Source organism: Pectinophora gossypiella, chromosome 8, assembly GCF_024362695.1.
Source record: "Pectinophora gossypiella chromosome 8, ilPecGoss1.1, whole genome shotgun sequence".
Lineage (NCBI taxonomy): Eukaryota > Metazoa > Arthropoda > Insecta > Lepidoptera > Gelechiidae > Pectinophora > Pectinophora gossypiella.
Window position 1 is genome coordinate 12,810,184 of NC_065411.1, and position 21,162 is coordinate 12,831,345.

Consider the following 21,162-nt stretch of genomic DNA (forward strand, 5'->3'; position numbering starts at 1 on the left):
TATCGTACACGCGCATCTGTGTGCGTGACGACTGACACCATACGATTACCTAAATACTAAAGTAAGACTGAGGGGGAGGTAATCCTAGCTCAGCCGCTGGTGGGGAGCGGAGATTTACCGTGCTATACGTAGTATTATTCCTTATTCTATGACAGTGCCTGCAAGTTGACTTTACTTGTGGCTCTGCCCACTGTATTAAGGATTACAAGCGTGAGTTTATGTATGAACGTTATTTTTATATCTTATTTATGACATAATGACAGGGTTAAGTTAGGAACATAAGTGCAGAAGAACTCAAGTTTAAGACAAGTTCTGAAAGCTTTTGCATTAATACCGGGTAGAGAAGCGTGTCCAATCCAATCTGACGTCTTTTAGGCCTGACAAATCGCATTCAAGCCGACACTGGTAGCTGGGAACCACAAAAGAAACGCTTGCATAAAAATATTATGAGTTGTGCCTAAAAACCCCGATTGTCTCTTGTTTATTTATATTCTTAAGAAACAGCACGCGAAAGAGCGGTCAACCGTTAAACTATTTTCGAATAAAAAAACAATATGTCGAGAAATGCGACTGTCTTTTGTTTTATTTTTATTTGCACATGTGGCATGTGAATTCATTTCGAGGTGTGAATCAACCGCACGCTTCCTTATTCGCTTCTCAGGCCAAACCGCTAAGTGTGCGGCTACCCTGTAGAAAGGTGTTTTTACAGGCATGAATTTTAAATTACATTTACGTAACGCAATCCACAGCGTGTTTGTTTCGTGTAAACAAATTTACATTGCGAATTTTGACGTCGAAATTATCGTGGTGTTTTCAATGACGAGATAATTTCGAAGAGGTTGCGTGAACAGAACATTTTTTCCCAGTATTTTCTCGCGTATATTGGATTTGTGAGAATAAAGGACGTATTTAACTAACACGAAAATGAATGAGATTGTTTCGGCGTTCAAGAGTAAGATGTTACGAGCGTTTTTAAGAAAGATTTTAAGTTTTTTAGATTTATTTGATTTTTTGTCCACAATCGAGAATTTGAGAGCATTGTTCGATAGTCGTGAAGTAAAATAATGAGCGCCTTTATAAAACAGTACCTATAGGGTTATTCCAAAGTGTAGTGTAGTTTTGACTATATAAAAACAGTATTGATCTGTACGAAAAATCGTATGATCTGTATATATGAAATAAAGAAATGTTCCTCCTGCTTGATATTTTCTAGCCATAGAGGCAGCCAATAAGCTCGCGACACCAAACACTTCAGGACCCCGATACCGACTACGCCGGCGTGGTCGACGATGATTTCCTTCAATCAGCGCTTATCGCTATCGACCCACTAGACTCGATTAATTCTTTCAAATATTTTTCCTCCTATACGACGGCCTGAGCCGAGGTTCGCGCCCAACTGGGCACCCTCAGGCCTGATGTCTTAAACGTTATACCGAGTGAGAGCCATCAGCGCTCCCCATCTGTCCGGCCAAGTAGTTAAAGCCATCTGCGGCAAATCTCATCTCATCAATACAATAAGTCACGTCAAAAAAAACCTGGTTGGTAACTAGGTAGGTGACATTTAGCTGCTGCTAATATCATCACGGGCGTTTCTAGTCGGCATTTTTACTCACGCCTTAATTCCTAATGGGGTGTGCAGAGCCACAAGTAATCAAAAACTACTTGCAACGACTGTTGTTACAATTTTATGGTGACAAGGGAACCCATCATTTGAGGTTTACGCGGTTATTATCATAATTAAACCACATAATACCGGTTCGGTAGTAATATTTCAGATGGTTCCGAACGTTCCGACATCAAATGTAGAAACAAGCGGCAAAGAAAGAGGGTAGACAGACATGTTTGCCCTTAGAAAATTATGGATCTACCTACTCCATTCCAATGTCATCAGTGGTCCCGTGATCATGGCACTTGCAACAGTGTTGAAATACCGGGAGTCTCATATCCCTGATACTTACGCGGTAAGAACCCGGTATTATGTGTTTTAACTAAGGGATCCTATCGCCCATGACAATTGGGTCGTGTACCACGTTCAAGATAAATTATGAAATTCTGATTACTAAATTAAGGCAGATCTAAAACAAACGAAAAAAATTTTTTTTCTATTTAACTTATTTTATGAATTTTAATCAAGTTAAACGTAATAATAAGTCCGACATTTTGTTCCGTTTTTCTATGACGTCACAGTGTGCTTTTTCGTACGAAATTCCATAGTAATTTCGTGTTTTGACGGTTAGTAAAAAGTAACTGATTTGACTAGTTGGAAACTAGCCTATTGTCCATCATGTTAGAAAGGACACAATCCCTCTGGTTTCACGACATGCTCGGGAAGATAAGCAGCTGAACATGTTATATGTTTTTATTCGCTCCCAGCCCAGCTTAGAGAAGCTAAAGGTTATATTTCTATTTTAACACAGACTTTCAAAGGGAAAATTAAATCGAAAATATCTGACTCGGACGGAACTTGAACCCGCACCTCTTGTCGTGCGTGACGTAACGAGCATTTTAACCATTACACCACCGGGTCCTCATCTTGCCTATGCGATATTTTTAAGCACGAGTGGGTTAAAAACTAACAATCCTTTAAAATAGTAGACTTTGTATAAGGGTATAGAATGGCTGCAAACCATTAAATAACTAAACATCTGGACCAGCTTTAAACAAAACCACATTAGCTGAATTTAAATTTAAATTCCCAAAGTTCCACGATACAATAGTCTCCCTGGCTAATAGGATTTAAATCTGCTTAAAACCTACTTTGGTGCTGGTTTTAGTTTATAAGCACTGTTGTATAGCACTGTCGTAACCAGAATTATTCCAATAAGCACCTAATTGTACCGAATCTGGCGCAGTGCCAAGGTCAATAAACCCTTCCTATAGATTCTGAACTGCACCTCCCTTCAGTGCGGGTTACTCCTTTTTAGCCTACTGAGTGAGGATAAAAACATAACATAAGCTTACGACTGTATCCCGTTGTAATAGGCAGAGGTACAGTAATGAGCAATATCATGTAACCACTTTAGAACCCTGTCGCACTATCATATTTGTCATTTAATGAGACTTACGGTTCAATTTGTCAAAAAAGTTAATGTGACATGGTTTCAAAGTGTATACATATTAGTACTCGTGACCGTACATCCATCGTAAGATGAACTAAGTTCCCACGAGTTTTCTGTTAGACCAAATCAAATATACATACTTTATTGCATAGAACTAAATTTCAACAAAAGCTGAAGTGGCAGTGGGCAGGACACATAGCGAGGAGAACCGATGGCCTCTGGGGCGGAAAGGTTCTAGAATGGCCTATCCCCAGCAGTGGGCGTCGTACGGCTGATGATGAGATGAAATTTCAACAATCAGGCATAACACATGAATACAGTACAGTTTGTTACGCGTTATTGCTCTAGAGCAATTTCATCCAGGCAATTACTACCAGGAAACAAACATTTACCACACTTGGATGCGGGTCAGTGCAACAAGAAATATATCCTACTTTAAAGTAAACTAAATTGATACCAAAGTGATAGGTGGTGAGCCGTATCGCCGTCTATAATGGTCGAGCCAACTGTATTAGTGAATTCTGCACTTAAGATAGAATAGATGAATCACTCATTAGTGCAAGTCCCGTACCGGGGTTGGAACCGTTTGGGAAGCAAGCCGGTGTACCACAGTGACTTTTGTGCGGTGAGGATAGTAATGTTGCGAATCATTACCACAAACAACAAGAATTGTGGAATTTTGGGAATTCAGTAATTAAACCATCATGCATTATGAAGTGACTTAGCCAAGTTAGCGTTAACCAAGACAATCCTATAATATTATATTCGATTACAATGTATACCCTTTTGCAACTTTTCTAAGGTCACATTATGTCTTATTGATCAAATAGTCCATGTTCTCGAGCAAAAAAGCAAAATCCTTACCTTTACCACACCCCGGACACTTCATACAAAAAAACCTCGTTTCACATTGACGTTATCGTAAACGCGCATCTGTGTGTGTGACGTCTTGACGCCATACGACTGAAGACTTAACGGCCTCCGTGAGGGATTCTCTTAAAATGCATAAAGGGTTTTGTCATAATTTTAATTATCATAATCCTTTTCGCATAACGTTTTTAAGCATAATAGTAGTTTCCCATAATAACATCTAAGAATACTGGTTTGTTAGGTATAACTTATTTTTGGACTAATATTTGTTGGTATAAATTTGATTCGCATATAAATAGGTATCCATAATTCTTTTTTAGAATAATAGTGGTTTGTCATAATTTTAGGTTAACAGTAGGTTAGGTGCCAGTATGTTTATCTTACACACGAAAAGTATACTGAATGATCACCAACAGCATGAAATAGAGTAAAAAAATATAAAAAGTCACAATCATGAACCAAATACAACCAAGGAAAAAGTAAGTTTCGGAAATGTTCAAAGTTGTGCCAAAACTTTTCTTATTCGGAGTATAGTTTTATGCTTATAATACTTATGCTTATATGTCATTAATTATTATGCTTGTGGTAGTTATGAGTTTCAAAATTATGCTTAAAAAGTTATGACAAATTAATACTATGCGTAACTAATAATAGGACAAGTAACATTATGCCATGGTAAATTATTACATAAAAAAATATGCGTAAAAATAGAGAACCCCTCCGTGGTCCAGTGGTTGAGCGTTGTGCTCACGATCCGGAGGTCCCGGGTTCGAATCTCGGTGGGGACAAATCACAAAAATCATTTTGTGATCCCTAGTTTGGTTAAGACATTACAGGCTGATCACCTGATAGTCGAAAAAGTATAAGGGTCAAAATCAGAGAGGTGAGCATTTTAGGTTTTCAAATAACTGAGAAATTAAGTTTCCTTTTGAAGAAAACTAACAAGTGGAGTCTGTTGTGTCATTTGTCAAGAACCTTACCTGTGAAGGGGCACGCACATAAATATTTATTTTAGAAGTTGTAGCTTTTAATAAGAATAATGCCACGGCCATAAGTCATTTCGGGAACACTTTAAATTATTTTTTTAAATAATAAATAAATCAACGCATTTAAGATTCACCTTCAATAAACTGTAATAAGCCTGTTCCTAAATCGTAAAATCTTGTTATTTTATATATTTTCATAATCAAAACACTTATTTTTCAAATTACTCTCAATAATTTTTCAATTTGTGTAAATTCCGCCCCAAAATTTCACTTTATTGTATACATAATTGCTCTACGTTATATAATAATAATATGAACACAAAAGTTTAAAGATTATTTCATCTTGTATATGCAAGTTTTAACTATACAATTACTTATTTATGATTTATTTGCCATTTATGTGATGTTCCCGAAATGATTAGAGTGTTCCTAAAATGATGTCGACTTTCCATGATTGAACGCAACACCCGGTTTTTGGCATATTTTATGAATGAAAATAATTCACATTTACAGTATTATACCTTTATTTGTCTTTAAGGAATGAGGAACATGAGTATTAAAATTTAAACTTAAAATCTAATAATAATAAATTTTGTAATTTCAATCAACAACAAACATTAAGATTGCACATCAATGCTTAAAATCAAAATCTACACTTTGTAGTTTAAAAATAAACAGACATTAGGAATAAGAAACAATATATGCATAATCACATTAACATAATATCACAAAGTAACTCGAGTCTCAAAGTTTGAACTTAAAGTCTAACAATACCTCACTTTTCGAATATGTCATATATTTTCATCAAAACAATAAAAACTACGTCTACCTTTTTTCTGTAATTCTGGTGTGGGTAAAATTTTAACAACATGTTCACAGGGGACATATGAAACATCATTTTGTTCAATTGTAAATATTTTTGGTGAGTTCCGCTGACAACGAAGAAAGGTGACTTTTATTTCACCATCTTCATCAACTGAGGTGTCAGCGACTGCAACATATCTATATTTGATGTTTTTATTTTCAGTTGGTACATTTACTAGCAAAAATGTCTTTGGGCATATCATGTTTGGATGGAAGTTCTCTTTGTCACTTCCGTACGATGTACCAGCACCAATATCGTTATTTTCTCGATGAAGTCGATCTGAAACGCTTTGGAGATTCTCGTCATCCGAAGTGTCTGATCCGTATACATAACATCCTCTTGTTAATTCATTAACTTTGCGAGTAGGCGTATCAGCACTTTTTTTGGGAAACTCTTTCTTTACATTTTCTGTTTCTCTCTACTTTTTTACGTAACTTATCTATGGTTCTTTGCATTTGTTGTATTTTATGTTTCTGTTTTTTAACGGTTCTGTAAGCCTGCGCTTTATCTTTTTTAACCTGTTTTCTTCCTGATTTTTTCCTCAATACTCGAATATCGTTTTCCATCTCATTTTCAGAATCTGGGGGGCTGTTAGCTAAAATACTTTTCATAATCTTTTTTTTCTGTCTATAATTTTGTGAATTTATTCTCCACAATTTTCTCTGTTTCCTCTTTTCTCTTTCAGTCATATCACTAACAGTCTTAACTTTATTTTCAGCTTTCTTTCTTTGGTAATATTCCCTATCTTTCAGTCTCTTCATCTCTTTTTGTTCAGGTGTCATTTTATTTAAAAACTTGCGCTTCCTTGCATTAGCCTTTTCACGATGCCTCTTATAAGCTATACTATCTTGTTTTAATCGTTTTCTGGACTTCCTTTTATCTTCATTTTTATCGTCTTCCATGTTACTGGTAATAATTTGATACCTGAAACCAAAATTTTACTTTGTTATGCATTTCAAAAGCATTAAAGCATAATTTTGTTCAAAGATTGTCATTTCGTGAACGCCCATGTCATTTCGGGAACGTCCATCATATACGAGAACGTTTCCTAAATGACCGTTCCCGAAATGACTATTCAATAAATATTTTCATGTCATGCTTGACGCCGCCATGTTAGATATTGGTTTTAGAGGTTATGAACAAGTAAGCTGCAAAATTTATAGAAATTTTGCAAAAAGCATGCAAATTTTCGAAAAACCTATCAGCAAACTGCGTTCCCGTAGTGACAGGGAATTAAAGTACGCTTCACATATATCAAATTGAAAGGTACTTACCAAAATAATCAATTATTTTTTTCCGTGAACACGACGCATGCCGTTTGCTTTCACAAGCGAACTTCACACTGCTGCTCACTAACGCCACCTGGGGTGTGTTGTTTTAAATAAATCGACCGTTGACCTCCGCGTTCACGGAATGATTTGATAAACGTCAGACAGTATTTGAATAGCCAAAATATGAAGAAATTAAATTTATATTAATTTAATTTATAGATAAATTCTTAATTTGATAGTTTTAAAAGCTAATAGTAAAATATGACATTTTTAAGTCCTAATTGTAAACATTTTTGACTTGTCTGAACTATGAAACCTGGTATAAGGACGCATTCCCGGAATGACAATTTAGACTTGTTTTTGGTTAAAAACAAATAAAACATTATTATAGAAAAATAAATATGCTAAGTGCCTTGTAATTATGCACAAAACCTTTATTTTGAAATAACTATCATTGTAATATAACATTATTTTATTAAGAAAAACTTTGTCAGAAGCATAATGTTCACCTCTTTGATTTTGACCCATAAAGATCCATGCTTCGGAAGGCACGGTAAGCCGTTGGTCCCGGTTATTAGATACGTAAGTACGTAGTCGTTTCATAAGTCATGTCAGGGGCCTATGGCGGCTCAGTCAGGGTTATTACCCTGACACCAGGGTTGATGGGGTTGGTAATACACCTCGCAATCCACATGATAGAAGAAGAAGATTGAAGACTAAAGCAAGACCGAGGTGTAGTGAGGTAAACCTAGCTCAGCTGCTGGTAGGAGCGCAGAGTTGCCGTTCTAGACGTAGTATCATTCCTTATTCTATGCCTTTACGAAGAATTGTTACCATAATTCGTTCTCCGTTTGAAATCCGAATCGTGTTTTATCAGTCTCCCCACAGTCGTAACCCTTCGCAACCTCTTCCACGCAACCAAAACAAAGCAAATTGGAGGTATGATTTATCCGGCTTTTAAAAACAGATGGGCTGATCGTGCAAGTGGGAATAGTCCATAAAACCCACAGCCTCCGACTACCGAATACACGTGCGACGGCAGTCAATTGATATTCACGCCAAAGCCTCAGCAATTAGGATCCCATTTCGCTTGTCTCTCAACATATGTAAATACCGGGGGACTATCCTAAACAAATACATAGGGTGTCGCGGAAGCTACAACTGCATGACCAAATTAAAATGCACCTCGCATGTAAAATATTTACTTGTAACATGGGTTCTCATCGCGAACATTAGGAAACATTGTTCAAAAAAATTTCAATAGATGACGCTAATAGTATCGATTTGTAATTAAAATTTCTTTAAAAGCCAATAATCGATAAATAGGCACTAAAATTATGTTTTATAATTTAAAAGTTATACTCCAACCAAAAGTTAATCAAAGATATTGGCATTTAATGGAGATTTTTATATTTTTAAATTTAGTGGTTACTCTAGCGGATTTACGTCGGAACTACGTCGAGTATGGAGCTTGTTGAGGGGTTGAACGTTCTTGTTTTTATTAACGCCATCTATAATTATGTGTAAGAAGCTCGCTTAAAGTTGCGCCATCTATCGTTAATTATTGCAACATCGATCTAGCTTTGCCACAGATAATAAAATATTACGTTTTTAAAAGTTTGTGTTTATTTGCAAAATACATTTTATTGAATTAATTAAATGTTTAGTTGTAATTCTCATAAATTATGGGAGATACAATATCAAATTTAAAAAAAATATATAACCACCTATAAATATCATTTAAAACTAAATTTGAGAACAAAAAAAACGCAACTTTCAAATAACGTAGGTAGGTTAGTAACCTACCTATGTTTGAAAATGTTTGTTTTCGTTTGAATTACGAGTCGAACGCGCCTTCTACGTTTTGTTTGTGTATTGTGGTTTACAAACTGACCCTGGACTGAAATCGGACTTTGATTTGGCTTCATGAAACCTGCTTTCACGTAGCGGCACAGGAACAGTGGTTATAAAAAATGACTGCACACAATTGTTCTTATTATAATTGTACAAATTCTTCGGAACAGAAGTCAATGTTCCGTTTTCCGTGGGATGACGTCAACCGCCTAAAAGTATGGCTTGAGAATTGCGGTAAGTAGTTAAATGTTTACTTTTATTTATTTTTAATATTAAACTGCAAAAAGTTATCAAACAAACAATTTGATAGAATCAATGACAATCAAAACTGGAATAAAATAAAAAGAAATACCTAATTAACATGGTGGGAAAGTTATTGCCACTCCCCCTACTTGCTAGACTATTATTTTGGTACCTAATCGGTTTATCATTTGTCACCATTTATCATTTAGTTTACCATAATTAATGTAATACTTAAACTCAAGCTGAGATCAACAGTTTAGAGTAGTAGAACAGTTTTTTCTGTCTGAAGAACATAATATAATTAGGTATTGTGCTCAATGTCAATTTGGAATTATTAAATTAACTTTTGTACAATTGGGTAATTTAGCATGGCATATAGATATACTAATCAAACTTGAAAATCATAATTAGTGATTTTTAACATATTCTTACTGGGAACTCAGGGCCTCCAGATTCTGAACCAATTGCTATAACTACTAAAGCACTGGAATAGTCAAAAACTTGTAAAGTACCTACTATATACCAATACTGTATGCGATGGATTTATATTTCCAAGTGAACTGTGGAATAAAAGGGACAAAAGTTAAAAAAAGTCAATCAAGTACATAATTATTGCTGAATTTTGGACTGTTTTATTGAACATTTTATAGACCAGGGCGGTTAAAATAGCCACATCGAAGCAATTCATCTAAGAAAGCAATATTGCAGTTTCACATTTGTGCATATAAAAGTAAGTGTGCGATGCAAACAAATGTCAAATAGCAATATTGCTTTCTTAGATGAATTGCTTTGATGTAGCCATTTTGGCCCCCCCAGATATCTACTTACACATTTACTTTTAATTTAAGATGAAAATAAATAAAAATAAAACATTAATTTATTTCTTCTTATACAGTCTTAATAGATACCTAAGAAACTACTATCTACCAAACCTACAGTTTTGTACCAATTTCACACATCGGGACTGTGTACAGAAGCCAGGAACCCAAATGAGGTATACCTAGTATCTTGGTCTCGCTCACACCTGACCACCTTTCAGCAGGTAACAATCTATACATACATTATGTATAGGTAGGTACCTACAAGAACTTAATAAGACATGTCAAAAGTTGCTGTTTTAGTAGATTCTGCCTCTGTGTATTATTGATTAGAACATTAGGCTTATGATCTGGAGGTCCGGGTACTGTTTCTGATATTATCAAAATTACTTTGTGAGATTATTCATCACAAATCAAATATTTTTAATGATCACAAACAGTTAGAACATACAAAAATTTATGCAACATACCTACTACAGTACACATGGGAGGCCTGTTTAAGCAATTTCTTCCAGGGAACCACTACCATGATCCAACCATCTTTGTTTAGTTATGACATTGCGGACTAAGTCACTTAATTGTCCGAAAAAGTAAGAGTAAGCTTTGCTTCAGAAATTATATAGTTGGTCCGGGCTACCACCAAAACGATTACCTCCTGTTATTTGAGGGTAGAGGCGATCCAGCAGTGGAACATCTATAGGCTATTTATGTTTTATTGAAAATTATATTCTTTTCTTGTAGGTAATATGAACATTGCCCACTTGTCTGCAGAAAATTTGCGGTCAAGGTATTTATGCATTGACCATTTCAATATAAAGTATGTACGAAATGAGACTGGTCATAGAAAAAGACTCCAGAGAAGTGCAGTTCCAGAACCATATCAGACTCAAGACGTTCAAAATCGCTCAAGCACTTCCTCACCAGGTAAGCACAATTAATTTGTCAAGTTATTACCTACAATTGGGTAGGTAGGTACTTACCTACCACTGAATTAATACAAATACAATCAAATTTTTATTGTAGGTTAGGTACCTATCTATTGCTTGAATATCTACATAATATTGGGTTTTAGTATAGTGATAGTGAGTTATTACCTACATGAATGATACCTACCGACCTTGAGTTTTTTTGAAATGTTAGGTACCTAGCTAATTACAACTTACCTACTACTTAGATGTAGACAAGTTAATGTAGGTACCTACCTACCTAGTTAAATGTTTAAAGTAGGGGATAGGTTGTTTGTATGAAGTGTCCGGGCTGTGATGATAGATAGGTTCGATAGGTGCCTATAGACGTCTCGATTCCGAACCATTTTCAGTAACTAAACTATAATAAAGCCGTATTAACATAAATTGTAGGGTTTAAAATAATTAAAGACGTAAAATATTACTTTATTGTACCTATACCAAGAGACCTACCTACTATCTATAATACCTACTTAATACCTTAATGACAAATTGACAGCCTCCGTGGTCTAGTGGTTAGAGCGATAGGCTCAAGATCTGGAGGTCCGGGTTCGATTCCCGATGGGGACATTGTCGAAATCACTTTGTGAGACTGTCCTTTGTTTGGTAAGGACTTTTCAGGATTGAATCACCTGATTGTCCGAAAAAGTAAGATGATTCCGTGCTTCGGAAGGCACGTTAAGCCGTTGGTCCCGGCTAGTGATGGGCAGGGAAAGAAAAAATTGGGTGGGAAAGAAAAAATATCGGGAAAATATGGGAAAATAAAATAAACACCCGAAAAATTCCCGAATCATGGGAAAATATTTTTTATTTAATTATTTTTAATCTTATTATTATTTGTATGTCGTTTCCATGTCTCGGGTCGGGTCTGTCATGGAGTCCCGGACTTTTGGAAAGCGTGCGTGGGGCCGAAGCCAACACGTACAGGCCCCTTAAGACAATTTACTCTAAATGTGTTGTGACACCAACCGGCGATTATCCCTGTATGCACTATGGGAGTGCACCCAAAGACAATCCCTGGTTCGTGTAGGACTATTGCAGATTATGGGAACAAAAGGAATTGGGCTTATTGGGTTGGGGTTAGTGAACCTATATACTGGGGCTATGGGGGACTATGGCGCCTGCTCGACCAGTGTTAATAACAGAGATACATTGGGCAGGCGGTGACTCGTCACTCACTGGTTGGGCCACCTATCTAGCCGTCGCGACTGGACGGCAAGGCAGCCACATGGTTGTGAGCATCTCAGGTTGTCAAGAGGTGTACACCGCTTTCTGCGAGGCGGTTTACCCGCCTTATCAACTCGCGACTTATGCATCTTTCACTTCCACCCTGCGAGCGTATAGCTATAACGCCCCACTCTGGCCAATGAAGGCAAGCCAGAGGTGAGAGTCCTGCGGCCCCCGCTAAAGTCCACTCCGGCCAGTCAGTACTGTCACCATCTTTGTTGCTCTTCTTTGGACTCTCTCTAGTAGTGCAATGTCCTTCCGATAGTAGAGTCTCCATATTTGAAACCCATGTTCTAACAGCGGTCTGAGGTAAGTAAGTTTTGTAAAGCCTAAGAAACAATTCCGTATCGGGAGTTATCCTTCTCAGTGATTCCAATAATGTGTTCGTCCCACTTTAGATTATATGTTATCGTTATGCCAAGGTCCTTTTGTTTTTTAACACACTCGAGAGGTTTTGAGTCAATGGTGTAACTCAACGTGGGGTGGTTACTGCCAACATGCAACATAGTGCATTTGTCTACGTTTAATGTGATTAGCCAATCTCGGGTCCAAGCAATTACTCTATCAAGATCATCTTGGATTATATTATGGCTAATAAGTGGATTCCCCGTTATTTTCGTGTCATCTGCAAAGAGTGATATATCAGACATGATACCATGTTTAAGATCTGTAAGGTAGATACTGAATAAAATAGGTCCTAACACCGATCCCTGCCGCTGAGGACTTTTCTGGGAACAGAGTATGATTCTCCGATGCGCACAGAGAATGTGCGATTTGACAGGAAGTCTTCAATCCACTTCACGACATTGCCTCTGATTCCAAAGGGCTCTAATTTAGCAATCAATGGTGTGACAGGAACTCGATCAAAAGCTTTTTCATAGTCCAAGTAAATAATATCTGTAGGTATTCGTGCCTCCCAATTTCTTGCACAAACCATGTTGCTCCTCGATGATGACATTCTCTCGTGCCAAAAGCATCCTATATATCCTATAATATGTAGATATCTTTGCATGGAATTATTAAAATCGAACATTCCATTCAAAATATATTACAAAGGAGATCATCGGCTTTCCATACTTTGGCCGGCCCAAATTTGAAAGTGCCGGTCAGAGAAAATAAAAGTGTCAAACCTTTCGAGTAGATTGTTCTGAACATTTTTTACTATGACACCAGACGTGTATGACCATTAGTTTGGCTTTAATTGGATTTTAAAAATCTCGACTTTTCATACATTTTGAAAAAATAATATTATGTCCGTTGGGAAAATGAGGTATACAGGCGTATTACAAAGGACCTTTAGAACATTTATTAGTATGGCGCCAAACTTCTATAACCATTATTTGGACTTTCAGTTTTGGTTAATATGTTAAAATGCCGGCCATCGAAAAAAATACGTCGAATCTGTCTAATAGTTGCTTCTCAATATTTTTTAATAACACCAAACATCTATGACCATTATTTTGACTTTTATTGGAATTTACGTTTTAGTTTAAATATGAAAAATGCCGACCAGCAAAAATATCATGTTGAGAGTATCGAGTAGATGTCTGTAAACATTTTTTTCTATAGCGCCAAACTTGTATGACCATTAGTTTAGCTTTTAGGGTATTTTAAAAATCTTGATTTCTTATTTATTTTGTATGAAAATAAAGTGCTTTGGGTAAAAAATGCGGTACGGCGGATTACAAAGGACCTTTAGAATATTTAATAATCTGGCGCAAAACATTTTTGACCGTTATCTTGACTTTTTATTCGTCTCTCTTTCCGTTTTGGTTCAAATGGGAAAATGTCAGCCAGCGAAACAAAATAAGTCAAATCTTTTGGTAAACGACTTGAACGACGTATTTTTACTATACTACCAAATGTCGACTTTGGCTTTTATTGGACTTTTTAAAAAACTTTTTTTTATACATTTTAACAATGACAACAAGCAGAGCTTTCCCAATAACTAGTTATTAGTCAGATAAATACTTTGTGTTTTTGTTTTGTGTGTTGTTAGGTAAACTTCTATATTAATACTATCTGATTTTAGATATGACGTTGGCTGTAGTTTTTGCATTCGACTCAACGTTACGGCCTTAGTTTAGGTTGAATTATAGTATTGATTCACCTTGACCGTAAATGGTTACCACCCTCCAAAGATAAGTTTGCCATCTAGTGACGAAACTCGTATATTGGCATGACGTCTGAAGTATCTGTTAGGGAAAACAGGAGTCGGGTAGTTGTACTTTGCAAGTATGCCTATCACAATGTCCTGGTGCTACTCAGCCGATAAATTCAAATTCAAATTAAATTTAATTTTATTTTTCAAAAGACGACCATCATATTACGCCTTTAGCAAGATAGTTCCATTATCACTAGATAAAACTTTTTTTTTTATTTTTGGAAAATCGAATTAAGTTCAAAATATTGGTCATAGTCGTTTAATGCCATAGTAATAAACATTCTGACGATCCTTTAAATAACGCGCCTGTTATATTTTATTTTTATACAAAATGAATCAAAAATCAAGTTTTTTTTAAATCCAACAAAAGCCAAACTAATTAATGGTCATACACGTTTTTGTCATAGTGAATAATGTTTACAGGTATCTTCTCGATAGCTTTGACATGTGTTTTTTGCTGACCGGCACTTTTCACACAGAAACTATAACGTAAAGTCCAACAAAAGTCAAAATAATGGTCATAGACGTTTGGTGCCCTTATAATAAATGGTCAAATGGATAAGTTCTAACGGGATATACAAATATTGTTTCATGGCCGGCACTTCACATTTTCACCAAAAATTTATGAAAATTCAGTTTTTTTTAATTCGAATAAAACCGAAAATATTGACCCTACAGCTTTGGTGCCATAGTAATAAATGCTCAGACGGATAAGTTCTAAGGATAATACCATCATTGTTACTTGGCCGGCACTTTACACTTTCACCAAAAATGTATGAAAAATACAGTTTTTTTAAAATCGAATAAAACCGAAGATATTGACCCTACAGCTTTGGTGCCATAGTAATAAATGCTCATATGGATAAGATCTAACAGAATATACCAAAATTATTTTTTGGCCGGCACTTTGACTTCTGGGCCGAAATCCGATGATCTCCTTTAAGTTTTTTAAGAGTTCATACGACACTACGACAGAAGATAAATTGGGATTAAGTAGGCATACATTATATTTAAATGGTCTTTGTTGGAAATCCTTACTTTTAATACAAATATATGCGATAAAAAATATTTTCCCTTGAAATGGGAATTTTTCGGGTTTTTTCCCTCAGAATTGGGAAAATTCCCAAAACGCGGGAATTTTCCGGGTAAGAACCCAACACTAGTCCCGGCTATTAGCCGTAAAAACACCTCCACCAACCCGCAGTGGAGCAACGTGGTGGAATATGCTCCATACCCCCTCCGGTTGATTGAGGGGAGGCCTGTGCCCAGCAGTGGAACGTATATAAGCAGTTTATAATACCTTAATAGGTAAGTATCTACCTAGGTAAGTTAGGTAGCTATAGGTAGAAAAGTAGCTTTTCGCTTTCAACTTTACGCAGACGGCGATTGTCGTAGATGGTAGGTAATGTAACCTACCATAACGTAACCAGTTGTTAAAGCCTGAAGGGGTAACAAACATACAGGCAGATTTACCTACATACCTAGGTACCTACTACGCATCGCATCGCATCGTACGTACCTATCATTTGCGTTTGCGCGACTCAGCCAGTAGGTAGGTACCTGCCTACCTACTTACCTACAATCGTAATAACACGTGACTTCGCGCAACCCAACAAGCTAGAATGGATCTTAACTTTATAATGACATAAAGTCTATAGTTGCTCGAAACACGGAATTGAGACGTAGTTGTTTACAATCTTGTACAAAACAGTGCACCGCGCTTACAGGGCTTATAGGTATATATGTATTATAGCGGTTATTAAACTACCCAAACGCGATGCGTCGAGATCGCGGGCTCGGGCATCAGGATCGGGCAGTGTTATAATAAACAGTTCATTAGTGGGCGACCCACGATTTCGTCATACATTTTATAGGTAGGTAGGTTACATTGGTACACACGATGACCAGACGCATCGTGTGTGGCAGATGAATCGAGTTAATGTAGGTAATAAAGCCTTATCATTCCACTTACTTAAGTAGGTAGGTACCTACTATGTTTGTGGCTCTTTCACGCAAAACCTATACCGCAGCGTAGCTACCTAAAATCATATAGGTACGTAAACTGTACCTGTAGCTGTACCTACCACGAAACACAACGACAGCTGTCGTTGACCAACTGACGCCATAACTGCGCGTACGAGTGATAAGGACAGAGATGATAATCCCTGGTTATCGCAATGTAACTCAGTAATGGTCCGTTTGTTTACATTCTATATCTCGTCTGGTTGCCTTTAACACGTCAGTAATCTAATCATTATTTTTATTTATTTTATTTTAAGTTATATCTGTCATTATAATTAAAATCAATTTATTCAAACAAAAACAAAACAAACACACCCTATAAATAAAACACCTCCTCCAATGCGTCACATCGAGGCAAGGTGCCCAACAGGCTGGCAGCATTACCCCTCTGAATCGCCAGGCTAATTCTCTGACAGAAATAACTACCAGCCCTAGCATCCCCCGAAGCCCCGATAAGACGCATTGAGAGATCTGTCATTATTATTTTTTTATTCTATCTGTCATTATAATAATATTATAAAACAAAGCTCCCACGCCATTCGCTAAGAAAAAAATAATAATGACAGATATAACTTAAAATAAAGTTAGATGTGTTTACAGGAATTAGCACCAATGTCATGACTTACAAGAAGTGTTACATATTTTTTTCTTTGAGCTTCTATATTTGCAACTTTTTACCACGCACTTCGCATGTTGCCAGTTCGGCGCCTAATCGCGCACCGCGGAGAAATACTGTCACGTCGCTATATTAACAGTAACTTTGCGTCCCACTTTTTGAGCGCTGATGTTCAATCTATGTCCGAAAAAAATCAAGACTAGTGGGAGCTTTCATCGAAAAAGCTGCCTAATGGTTTTGAGATATAACAAAACAATATATTGTGGTTTTTTATAAGTACCTACCTATGTCTATCTTTTAGGAATCACTTATCATACACATTTTAATATTTATAAAATGGCTACGTTAATACGTTAGTTACCTACCTACTTTAATGAATGTTATAATTGCCCTTTTCTTCCTTTATGTTAGGTATTGTTATCTCCAACAACTTTGCTTTACATTCATCTTTTGGGGCCTTTGGCGACTCAATCATAACCCTGACACTAGGGTTGATGAGGCTGGTATTCCACCCACGATAAGAAGATAAGATTCACGACATTATTTAATACATACTATTTTTCGTTTTAGGTTCATCAGGTGCTTTTAAAGTACTGACACCGAAAAAGGTGTACAAAAATAAACGGCTTCGCGACTGCGAACTTGAAGAGCTCGTGGAGCCGCCAGCATTAGCATACCAGTGCAACACGCCGAAGAGAAGACGGTTGTCAATTACTGAAGACACGCCAAAATGCAAAGTGTTAAAAAAGAAATTAGTATTGTATCTAACAATAACAAAATGTAATACCTTTTGAATTAAAGAAGTAGTTTAATTGAATATTTATTGTATTTTCATTCTAGTCATTAAAAAAAATCCAACTTCATTAAATTTGTTAATTTTAATAATCAAGTAGGTATCTTAATTATAATATACTAATACTACTTTTATATAAATTGTAATGAACAATTAATTATTTATAGTTACTTTAAATGATATCTATCTATGTAATGGAAAGGGGATAGTAAAATAAAAAAGACACATTTCTATTGTTTAGTTATTTATTCAAAACCATACACAAACTCAGTTGAATCAGAAAAGCTGGATCAGTGTTTTTCCCAGGAAAACCTAGGTAACTATTTGGTACTCAACTAAAACTCATTTAAACAGGCACATTATTGCCAGATTCACATTCGGCTGTTTGCACATCCTTTCCTTTACTACTTGGGCCACATTATCTTTCCACTTATTTTATATTATCTTGACTCAACCAGGGTACTCGCTATATTATGTTACCTACAAATGAAAATATAATAGTTATTAAAAGAGCACATTAATTTTGATCGGCAATGATATTCAGAACAAAACATTTCTACCACCCATTAGGTATTATAGGCATTAGTTTATCTATGTATCACAGATAATATAATAACATAACATAAGCAAGATCTTGCATCCCATTGAGGTAGTCAAAGTAACATTCATCACAAGATGAACTAAGCACACGCACCCCCGAGCTTTCCGTTAGGCTAACGATAGGCTGTATCGCTACCTATAATGGTCAGGCCAACTGTGCTAGATGTGAACTGTTTAAATTAAATTAATGCAAGTCCGGTACCAGGGTTTGAACCGGGTTCATCGTTTGAGATGCAATCAAGTCTACCATTATGACCTATTTTATATTAGAGTAATAGTGACTATATAATAATAGTAGGTATATTGCAATGTATGACAAAACTTGTGTGCCAAAACTCTGCTCTGTCCGCCCTGAGAAGGAGAGTAAGTGTGAGTTAATACTCTCATATACCAATGAGTAGTAATAGTAGGCTCTATTTTTTACATTTAGACACATGGATGACCTATTACGCATGTAATCCGATGAGTTTGAAATTTATCTACTTTATTGAACATTTAGATATTCGGGCTCAAAGAAATGGGTTAATGGGATAATAATTTAAGCATACATACCTGGCATAGTGCGATTCTCATTTATGCAGAACAGAAGTCAGGATTAAGTTTTCACTATAATACCTACAACTCCAAAGAAAATATTTTTCTTTGAAAAGTAGTGTGGCTTTCATGAGGTAGACTTGTATCATATTCATCACTTGGTCATGGTCAGAAAATTGTTGATATGTGGTTCAAATAGCCTTTGCATGTCATTCTTCATAATGGTTATCATCGTCTTTAGAGATCTGAAATAAATTACAGGCTTAAATTCACAACACGCTCACTGCCTAACTAGACTTATTTAACTTTTTTTCAACAAACAGTATATTATGATTTGTACCATAGATAGGTGACAGCTACACAAAAAAGTATCTACTACATACATACTTATACTCACGCCTGTAATCCCGATTAGGCTGGGCAGAGCCACGAGTAAGCAGAGACCAATTTGGAAGCACTTTATACAAAGTCCTCAGGTGCTTAACCGGTGGTCCAATGTAATGTTTCATCATGCTAGAAAAGACTTGTCTTTCATAAAGGTTCTCCTCAGTCGGGTTTACGACACGCCCGGGATGATAAGGGACGATTGCGTTCTAGGTAGGACCTTAGCTATGTTTTTAATTATCTTCCAGTTTTAGTAACTAATTAGATACTTACAGGAGTTGGAGATATATTTTTGCCAATACAAAATGAAGACGTAATCAATAAACCCCACCAAACAAAGACCTTGTATTCTTTTCTTTGCCCACCAAACATCAGATATAATCGTATGTCAACTAACAACTGTCACCTTGACAATGTCACAGATCATTGTCACAGATTATAATACTAACATGTCAACGTTGAGAAAAAAAAATCCGTTTGCGCCATCTATTATCTTAATTTTACTCTAAGTAAATATATTGTGCTTGCAATAACTTGCACTCAGTAAGCTGAAATTTCACTAGATGTCGCTCGATTCGTTCGATCCCATCAATAAATGACCACTAGATGCCGCTAAAAAAGGGGCGTTTTAGCGGCATCTAGTGGTCATTTATTAGAACTAAAAATAGCCCGAAGAATTGCCCGAGTTAGAACGGCACAGTTTCGTTGTATGACGTGAGGCATCTGTACGTTAGTATTATATGATCTGTGCTTGTAATTCGAATGGATACGTGAAAAATTCAGAGGTCTTGGTTTACTGGTTGTACGAACAAAGGTTTTGATTTTTTAAGCACAGGTTTTTTGTATTATGTTTGTTTAAAGGAACGTGTTTTTAAAGGATTACAAAAAATAAAAGTTTGTATTACGGGCTATTAAGTAAGTAAAACTAACAGTTCTCTCATATTGGACTAATATTGGATCTTAAAAGCTTCTTTAACGCCAGGAATGTGGAAATATTATTGACAGACTACAGCGTTTTTATCAGCACTAACATTGCACCGGTCCGCGAACGGCCTCCGTGGTCCAGTAGTTTGAGCATTGGGCTCTCGATCCAGAGGTCCCGGGTTCAAATCCCGTACCCCGTAGGGGACACAATATGTCAATATGTCGTGCCTTCTGAAACACAAATCATCTCACTTTCGGACAATCATTGGTTTTGGCCTGTGCTGGATTGGAACCTGTGATTTCAAAGAGAGAGGCAAAGTTATACCAACTAGGCTATCACGGCTCTAGATATCAAAGACCCAGTACTCTAATCACGGTTGCAACCAGGTGGGTTAAAATGGCCACATCGAAGCAATTCAACTAAGAAAGCAATATTGTAATTTGACATTTGCGCATATAAAAGTAAGTGCGCAATGCAAACAAATGTCATGTAGCAATATTGCTTTCTTAGATGAATTACTTCGTTGTGGCCATTTTAACCTTCCATGTGTAAAAATAAACTCTTTGCAATAGTATTGAGATACTACGCCGATGCCTTAATAACAGCGATTACATAAATCTTCTCTAAAACAGACCGAAAGTCCTACAAAAACTTACAAGACAATCTAATAATCATAATTCACAATCAGATCGTATCCTCTCTACAATATGAATAATCTACAAGGAACATAGGATAGGTATGCATAGCCCAAGTTTAGACATCAGCAAGCGTTCTAAGGCGCCCATTACTAAAAAGATCCAGGGCGTTGGAGATACAACTTTAATGCTTTGAAAGAAGGGTGGTAAAAAGTGTAAAAGTAGGTTGGCTAGGTTGTATGGAGGATAATATAAGGAGCCATTCATGTCGCGTGAAAGGAAACGCATAGACAAGAGATAGTTGGCTGTAAAAATGATTTATATGGCGGAG

General features: G+C 36.3%; 1 protein-coding gene and 1 long non-coding RNA gene across 2 annotated transcripts in view; one reads left to right on the plus strand and one right to left on the minus strand.

The window, feature by feature from the left end:
* The window catches only part of LOC126368777 (caskin-2), a 336,044-nt gene that overhangs the window by 127,110 nt on the left and 187,772 nt on the right, over positions 1 to 21,162 (plus strand). The window lies entirely within an intron of this gene.
* Positions 18,077 to 19,747, minus strand: LOC126368791 (uncharacterized). Its single transcript, XR_007566633.1, has 3 exons — positions 19,545 to 19,747; positions 18,906 to 19,132; positions 18,077 to 18,233 (listed from the first exon to the last, which is right to left on the minus strand). It is a non-coding gene; the product is annotated as an uncharacterized LOC126368791 (long non-coding RNA).